Raw genomic sequence first — 9,423 nt, 5'->3', positions numbered from 1 at the left:
GAGAGTACGTTATTCCCCACAGGGAGGTGGAGTACGGACAGCGCTGGGAGAGTTTTCTCCCAGTGCTGGCGCTTTGACTACACTTAAGCGCTTCAAAGCTTTGAAGTGCAAGTGTAGCCACAGCCATTGACATGAGCATAAGCAGGTCCAGATTAGTCACCTTGCTACACTGAAGGTACCCACCATGCAGCAAAGGAGGCCTGCAGATCTCGAGGGCCTATTCCTGCAATACAGATGGATGCGAAAATTAATGGAATCTGAATCATCCATTGTGTTAACTCTTGTGGCCTTTAACAATCTATGTCTCATTTTTCCCTGTTAGATCCTGAACAAAGGGAAGATCATTCGTGTAGGGAGACAGGCCAGGCAGGCGGGACAAAATCTGGTGACCATGTCCCTGCCCATCACTCCAGATCTCATCCCTTCATTCCGCATCGTGGCTTACTACCAAGTAGGAAATTCGGAGATTGTAGCAGACTCGGTCTGGCTGGACATCCAGGACACATGCATGGGAACGGTAGGTTGATATTCAAGTTGGCCTTCTATATGTTAATTCCTATGAAGGTGTTATTACAAAGTAGTTTTTCCTAGCCTGAGGTGCCGACTGACTCTCAAAAGGGACTCTAAAAATGGCACCGGGGGCTTCTCATTGACTATCTCCCTGCAAATTCTGGATTAGATTTGGTTGGTTTACTTGTACATAGATGTTCCCCAGCCTTCACAAGCCAATGCTCTCAACCCACTCTGGGATACGGGAGTCAAGTTGTGGTTCCTTCTAGCTCAGCAATAAAGACTCTGTGGATTGTGGATTGAAGTGGATGGAGCTATACTGACTTGCACCAGCTGAGTATCTGGCTTTGTATCTGCACCATAATTAGCCATTTTGCTGATGATGTGGCTGTCAGAATTGATTCCAGCTCCCTCTCCCAGGGCTGGGCTCGTTCTTTGGGGCTAACAGGAGTAAGATGCTTATTTTTGGCTCATGAATTCAGTAGATGTGACTCCAGATGGCTATAGGGGACCTGACTGTGATGTAACTACAATGCTACACTGCTGTAACTCCAGTTAATTGCTCCTAATTTACACGAATGTGAGATCAGAGTCAGGCCCACAGAGCAGATCCATTACAGTTCAAACTTCTTTGTAGATTTCCCAGGGCTGCCTGAGGGACAAAGGGACTTCAAAAACATTGGGTCCGATTCTGCTCTCAGTTTACACCCTCATGAATATGGAGTAACAGCACTGAAGTCAGTGGAACTACTCCAGATTTACACAGCTGCCACTGAGATCAGAACTAGGCTTTCGGATGCTCAAGGAGCTGTCACTGAGATCTTACCTCCTTTTATCCTATGTTTTGCAAAGGACAGGCTCTTAGCTGCTTCCTCTGCTTTAAAACAAAACCTCTCCCTTCACTCTTTCATACAGCTAGTGGTGAAAGGAGCCACCAGTGAAGACAGGAAAATCCATGAGCCGGGAACTGTAACAAGACTCAAGCTGGAAGGAGACCACAGAGCTTATGTCGGCCTGGTGGCTGTGGACAAAGGAGTCTACGTTCTGAACAAAAAACACAAAATTACACAATCTAAGGTTGGGTATGAAAGATGTTGGTTGTAACTTGTGATGTTTTATAGCGGGAAATGCAGCTTGGCTCTTATCCTTGCTTGACGCCCCAGGATGGCGACAAGCGAAGTGAGCCTTTTGTTTGCAGAGCTGCCACTTGGGGTGTGAGCTCCACTGTACTTTAACTGAGCTGGGCTGGGCCAGGTCAGTACTTGGATGGGAGACACCCAGGGTGCTGCAGGGAGCGCTGTTCTGGACACACTAAAGGACATGCTGCCCTTTGGACAGTGTTGACCCAGATGGTGCTGGGCTGTAGGGAACTGTGTGGGTGATGCAGTAGGGGGCGCTTTCCTTTCAGAAACAGTTCTCACCTCAGTGCCCATGGTGGTGCTGTACATCAGGGAGTGGCGGTGTGCTCAGTAGGGGGCGCTCTCCCTCCACAGTCAGAACTGCCCCCAATGTGGCGATAGCGGATACTGTGCTGTATTGAGTGGAGTGGGGTCTCAGCAGGCAGTGCTGTCCCCTCCCAGTCAGTGCTGAACCAATGTCCCAGTGCAACATTAGGGGGTGCTGTGCTGCAGAGAAAAGTGTTAGTGACTCAACAGAGGGTGTGCTTTCTTCTGAGTCAGCACTGATCCCCGGGCCCTATCAAGGTTTTAGGGGACGCAATGCTACTGAAACTGCCATTTCTCAGCTAACATATCAAACACACGTTCTGGTCATTAAATCTCCTGCGACCCTTTCAACACGGGTCAGGGCCCTGGTGCTTTGACTGAATTCTAATTTGGGTATTTAATTTCTCTCTGCCTAACATCCTCCTCTGTCTGGGTTCAACTGGCTGCATCATTTTTTCTTTCTCCTCCTGAAATCGGTTGTGTTGCTGGTGCAGAATGGCTGTTGTGCTCGATCCCAGAGATGGACACATTTCAGTGGAGATTGAGTTGCAATAAATCCTTTACTTACATCTCATGTTTTGCTTTCATTTACACTGCTGCAAACACAGAGCTAGTCAAAGGAAGTCAGTGGAGTTACTGCAGATTGCACAGTTGTACCTGAGACCAGAATCCTGCTCGCAGTCTGTATAATGCTTTGGGATCATGCTGGATGGCAGTGTATAAATGGGAAGTGTCATTGTTAACAATAATCTCTCAACCATTATGTTTGTGTCGCACAGATCTGGGACTCGGTGGAGAAGAGTGACATTGGCTGTATGGCTGGCAGTGGAAAGGACAATCTGGGGGTATTTACGGATGCTGGACTGGCCCTGGAGACGAGCAATGGGATTTCCACAGCCCAGAGAACAGGTATCACTCTCTTCCTTCACTCTCCTCTCTTTCCGGTTGCTCTGGCTGGCTGAGCATCTGCCCAACAGCTCTTATGTGGCTCCCATCTGTGACAGGAAGGAGCAATATGTTATGTGCCAAAATGGCTTTTCTGGTTTTCTGATTTCCCCCTAAATCAACGGGGTTCCACTCATTGAGGCCTAGACCATTCTCAGAAATTTGGGAACTGACTGGATGCGGTGTTTGAAAGTTACCTTGTTACATCCAGACAGACAAATGGCAGCAAGTTCAGTGTAGGGCCTCACTTGGTAGGTGGGTTTTTAATTTCTGTTTCTCACTTCCTTCTGCAGATCCAGAATGTCCCCAGGCAACAAAACGCCAGGGTCGCTCTGTTCGGCTCATTGAGTATAAGGGAAACAAAGGTAGGTACTAATCAGGGGGGTTGCTATCCTTGGTCAAAGCAAGCATGCAAAGCAGGAATGCGATTCCCTAGCATGACCAGTTTCACCCTGCTACAACCTCCTGCCAGCTGCATTTCCTGTAGCAGGAGACGGGGGAGTCTGGATAGAATTCCACATGGGGAGAGATTGGAACTGGTCAGTTTATAGAGGGGATGCGAGAGAGGTATAGAAAACAATGAATGGTAACTTGCTCTTTGGGGCACGGATCGTCTCTCTGTTCTGTGTTGGTTCAGCCCCCAGCACTGTGGGGTTCTGGGCCATGACTGGGGACCCAAAGTGCTACACAACTCAAATAACAACAACAGGTACATTGTTACATTACCCATATAAGCACAAGGAGACACTCAACCCAAGTGAATGGTTTCTAATTAAGAATTTATAAAAGGAACTATTTTCATACACAATGCATTAACCCATAGTACTCACCACCACAGGATTGTATTGAGGCCAAGAGCCTAGCAGGATTCAAAAGAGGATGAGCCATTTACATGGAAAAGGAGGATGTTCACCATTCCATAGGATAGGATTTTTTAAGAAGACCTATACATCCTCATGCTTCAGGGGATGAGCCAACCTCTGATTGGGTTCAGGAAGAAACTTCTCTGTGGGCAGGTTATTCCACTATGGGGTTTCTTGCACCTTTCTCTGAAGCAGCTGGTGCTAGTCACTGTTAGAGACAAGATACTGGATTATAGCAGAGTGCCAGTTCCTATGTTCCTCCTTTGGCCATGTCTACTAGTAAATTAATGAGAGATAGAGAGTGAGGACTAGAAGAAGCTTGGTAGGAATGATCTCCTGGCTTGTACATTTCAGCGGCAGATTAACAGGACCAGAAGCTGAAGAAATGCTGTGAAGACGGGATGCACGAGAACCCCATGGGGCACAGCCGCGAGAAGCAGGTTGGGTACATCCTGGATACAGATGAATGCAAGAAGACCTTCCTCGACTGCTGCAATTATATCAAGACCATACATGACAAGCTGCAACGGGAGCTCCATCTGGAACTTGCAAGAAGCAAGTACAAGGGTTTTAATATCACTCAGAGGAGCAAGACTGGGGGAATTGTTAGAGAAATAAGACCACACCACATGAATCAACGCTGCCCATGTTCACAGATCTCCCATGGGAGAGATGGGCATGAATGCAGTGGCAGCAATCCTGTTAGTGTTGCACCATGTTGATATGGGGACCCAGATGAGTCCGGGTAATAACTTCTTCACAAGTCACCGCTGAGGTTTAACCATTGTTTCTAAAGCACAGTCCTCTACCACTTGAGCTAAAAGGGTAACTCCCTAGCTAGGAATAGTAGTAGTCTCTTACCTTTGCAGAATATCCACTAAAGGGTGCACATGTAGCACTGAGCCAGTGGCTTATACCAGTGTTATAGGAGCCCAGAAAAGGCTAGCTCATGCAGAAACAGAAAGGCAGGCATGGAGAGGAGAAGAAGCCTGTGGCTTCCCCTCCAGCCGTTCAACCACACTCCAATTCATGCTCTTCTGGGCTGGCAGCATCAAAACTTGGCAACGTAGGTCAAATCACAGATGCTTTGAGGTCAGTAGAGCAGGCCAACCCTTGAATCCTTTCAGGTTTGCCCCATTCCAATCAAGGTCACAGCAGAGCCAGACGGTCTGTGATTTGACTTCCCAGGTGACTTGGATGAAAATTTCATGTCTGACAAAGATATCATCTCAAGGAGCCAGTTTCCAGAGAGCTGGCTGTGGCAAGTGGAGCGGCTGAATGAGCGACCAAATGAACTGGGGTAAGAGCATGTGGCCGTGTCACTTCCATTCATCAAAGGGCCATATTCAGACGTGGCATGGTGCAGCTCCCACTGAAGTCAGTGTCTCTCCACAGCAAGATCCCCAGTGGAGCCGGCTGGAGTATTTGTCATGAAGTAGGGCCAGCATTCAGCAGCTGATCCATATTCATAGAGTCAGTCCTAGATTTTAAGGCCAGAAGGGGCCTTACATCATCTAGTCTCACCTTCTGTATTACAGAGAGCAGAGAATTTCATTCAGTTACTCCAGTTGTGAGCCCATATTTAGGTACCTAAAAGAACTGGCCCGACATCCAGAGGTACTGAGCAGCCAGCAGTATCCCCTGGCTTCAGCCCTAATGAAAAACCAGGCAGCTGATTTAGGTGCTAGAATATGAATGTAGGTGTCTGGCTGTTTATCATTGGCCTTTTATCCTGTTCAGGAACCGTTCCTCATTTCATTGTTATTCAGGGTGTGTTACTGGGTTGTTGAATCACAAGATATTGATGGTGCTTTCTAACTGGATGTGTGATAAATGAAGGAGGGTGTAGCTCCCTTTTATGGACACCCAGCCAGCCAGTTAGCTATAAACTCCCTCTTATTAGCTGTTCTTTAATTGCTTTACCTGGAAAGGGTTAAAAAGTCCATAGGTAAAAGGAAGGGAGTGGGTACCTGACCAAAAGAGCCAATGGGAAGGCTACAACTTTTTTAAATGGGACAAAACTTCCCCTTTGTCTGTCTGTGTTGTTCTCCCGGAGAACAGAGACAGGGCTGGAACTGTGCTGTAAGAGCTTGAGCCAGGTATGAAACTACTCATTTGGAACCCCAGATATGTAAGTAAATCAGGAAATGTCTAGGACGACGCAATTAGGTTTATCTCTTTTATTTCTTTATGACTTGTGGACTCCTCTGGGCTAACCCCAGGTGCTTTTGTTTTGTTTGTAACCTTTAAGCTGGATCTCAAAAAAGCTAAGGGAGTGAGTATAATTTTTTGAATTTGCTTTTAATTTTTGTATTTGCTCTTTTTAAATAGTAGTAGTAATAGCCTGAGTTTTTAGATGTATTTTTTTCTTTCTTTTTTTTAATAAAGTTCACCTTTTTTAAGGACAGGATTGGAGTTTTGTGTCTTAACAGGTCTGTGCACATTCTGGAATTAGCTGGTGGCAACAGCTGATTTCCTTTGTTTTCTTTTTCAGCTCTCCCCCGGAGAGGGGTCTGAAAGGGCTTGAGGGTACCCAAGTGCACCTTCCTGGGTTCTCAAAGGGGTTTTTGCATTTGGGTGGTGGCAGCATCTATCCATCTAAGGTCAGAGGAAAGCTGTAAACTTGGGAGTTTAATACAAGCCTGGAATGGCCAGTATTAATTGTTAGATTCCTTGCGGGCACCCACCTGCTGCCCTCAAAGTGCCAGAGTGGGGAATCAGCCTTGACCAGCATTTTTTTTTTTAAGGTAAATGAGGTACTGGGTCAGGCCCCTCTCCACTGGAATGGATTATAATCCCCCTGCTTGGAATTTGATCGGGACACTAGAATTAATATCCCAACCCTTGAGACCTTTAAAACAGGTTGTGTCCTGTGGCTGGTGTAGAACTTGCACCACTGAGTTCCTCCCCAGAGAGGGCTGTGTATTTCAGTGGGTGGGTGAAGAAGGCTTTGCCATGGACCTCAACCTGAGATAGGAGGATCTACACCAGGGATCTCAAACTCAAATCACGACGAGGGCCACATGAGGACTAGTACATTGGCCCAAAGGCCACACAACAATACAAAAATATAGTAAAAAATGAAAAAAAGAAGAGGAATATAGTATGCTATTAAAAGTCAATGTATTAACTTTTTAAAAACTGTAATGCGAAAAGTCAGTGCTAATTTTAACAGTCATTTCATTTTTGGCCACTTAGCTGGTAGCATTTTGCATCAACTAAAGCATCAATATTAGGTTTGATATCCTGAGACAACACCAGTCTCAGTGTTGCTTGCAAATGTTCATCAGTGAGCCTTGACCTTAACACAGATTTGTTATTCATGGAGGAGAAAACCTGTTCACATCTATATGTACTTCCAAACATTGCCATTACCCTTGCGGAAGCAGAGGGAGCTGTCATGGGGTCTGATGGGGACTGATGGACTAAGAGCCATTGGCCGTGAGCGTGCACTGAGCCTCACAGAAAGCAGCTGGCAGCACCTTTCAGCCTCACGTCACAGCCCAGAACAGCAAGGGGCTGGGATGCAGGTTTTGAATCTCCCTCCCTTAGGTCATCTCTCTGTTAGAACTTCCTTTATGCGGAGCTGAGGTTCCTTCTCCTCCCACTGAGACCAGTGGGATCTCAGGGTGCTTAGCACCTTTCAAAACAGGCTCTGATAGCACGTGCATTGCAACAAAACCCTGAAGCCAAGGGGAATGACTGGTATGATTCAAATCACTGCATAGATGCCCAAATGAACAACCCCTCTCCCAGACTGCTCCAAGTTAATCCCCCCTCTGGGTCTTCCTGTGCCTCCTGGCTCCTGGGTATCTCTGCTAAACTGTAAGCTCTTTGAGGTCTTACGCTGGCACCTAATGAAAAGAGGGTGTTACCATAGCCACTAGAGGTATCTAGCTGCACAGGGCTTGTGTAATCAGGGGGCAGAAGGACGCAGAAGAGCAGGGAAGCGTGTGGCTTGGAAAGCCCCCTCCCCCTCCCCAGTTTGCAAATCATGCTTGCTTCCAGGGGAAGAGTGAGGAGTTGGGGGCTGTTTTCAAATGTGAAAACTCTGCGATGCCCCGAGAAACGAGGGAAGGGCTGGCTGAGAAAAAACACACACACACCCCCCGCCCCATCAGCCCAGCGTGATAATACAGCCTCAGCGGCTCCTGCGGGTCCCCTGCCCAGCCTGTGGCTCTCTCTCCCTTCTCCTGCTCACGGCTCTACAGCGCTGGGCTCCGCTTAGCCCGCTGCAGCCTGCATGCGTTTGTGTGTGGCCGGTGGGGATGGGATCAGCCTTGCACTGCCCCATGCTCCCGCCGCTCCACTTGCGTGGCTTGGCACAAGTAGGCAGCCTGGCGCTGGGCAGGCGGAGGAGGAAGCCCCCGGGACTGGAGCGGGGGGCGGGAGCCTGGGCTTGTTCTGCCCTCCGGTTTCTTCACCTCTAGCGACACTTCAGTACATGCCCCACCCCTATTCCAACCCCTTCCCCAAATCCCCCACCCTGGCCCTGCCTCTTCCTCCCCTCTTCCCCTGAGCACGCTGTCTCCCCACTTCTCCCCCCTCCCTCCTGGAAAGTCCTAAGCACCACCAAACAGCTGTTTGGTAGTGGGAAGCACTGGAAGGTAGGCGGAGGAGTGGGGACGTGGCGCGCATGGGGGAGGTGAGGAGGGGGAGGGCGAGGGGGAGGTGAGGGGCAGAGGGGGCCCTATGGTGGGCCACAGGAAATAAGTCCGCGGGTCGCGTGTTTGAGACCCCAATCTACACCCTTAGCTGGGGATTGTCCATGAGTCCTAGCTCCTTCCTTCTGTAAAAGACTCTGTCTTTTTCTTTCCATGTAGAATTTCTTCCAAGAAGATGCCTATTTTCCTGAAGGATTCCATCACCACCTGGGAAGTCCTGGCTGTGAGCCTTTCAGAGACCAAAGGTGAGGAACACCACAAGCTCTCCAGAGAACAGGCAGAAAAGCTAATGGGGAAAAGACCCCAGCCCACAATGGGCCTTGGAAAGGCCACAGTGAGATGGAACAATCGAGGAGTCAGCAGACATGTTTCAGAACTAAAGTATAAGCCCCCCTGTCTCTGACCCTGGGTCTTTCCCCATTGCAGGGATCTGTGTGGCTGACCCCTATGAGATAACAGTAATGAAAAAAATTTTCATCGAGCTCCGTCTGCCCTACTCTGTAGTGAGGAATGAGCATGTGGAAATCCGGGCTATTCTCTACAACTATTGGGACCAAAACCTTAAGGTAAGCTCACTGCCTCATGGGGCTCTGCAATGGACCTGAGGTGTCAATGCTTTGACAGACAGCCAAACCAAACCAAAACAAAATGGTGGAAGGCTTGTTCTTCTAGGGCCTGATCCCTTTGGGGCTGGACACGCTTGTCTCCAATTGACCTTGTTGGGTGCTCAGCACCTTGCAGGATCAGGGTTATGGAATCCACCCAGTTAAGAACATAAGAACACCCATACTGGGTCAGACCAATAGTCCATCTAGCCTAGTATCTTGTCTTCCAACACCGACCAGTGCCAGGTACTTCAAAGGGTGTGACAGACTCACATATCATGCCCACTCTTGGCCCCGGGCGGTCCATAGGGGGTGCCCCTTTCAGTGAGACAGAGTGAACACCGGTAAAAGGGCTACCTCGGGGTTAAGCCCCTCCACCTCCTGGAGCTGT

The 9,423-nt window shown here is 48.5% G+C and overlaps 1 pseudogene; it reads left to right on the top strand.

The window, feature by feature from the left end:
* Window positions 1-328: 328 nt before the first annotated feature.
* On the top strand, window positions 329-8,993 carry LOC123358081 (annotated as a pseudogene).
* Window positions 8,994-9,423: the final 430 nt, after the last annotated feature.

This window comes from Mauremys mutica, unplaced genomic scaffold, assembly GCF_020497125.1.
Source record: "Mauremys mutica isolate MM-2020 ecotype Southern unplaced genomic scaffold, ASM2049712v1 001387F_np12_obj, whole genome shotgun sequence".
Taxonomy (NCBI): domain Eukaryota; kingdom Metazoa; phylum Chordata; order Testudines; family Geoemydidae; genus Mauremys; species Mauremys mutica.
This window is presented reverse-complemented; position numbering and strand designations above follow the sequence as displayed.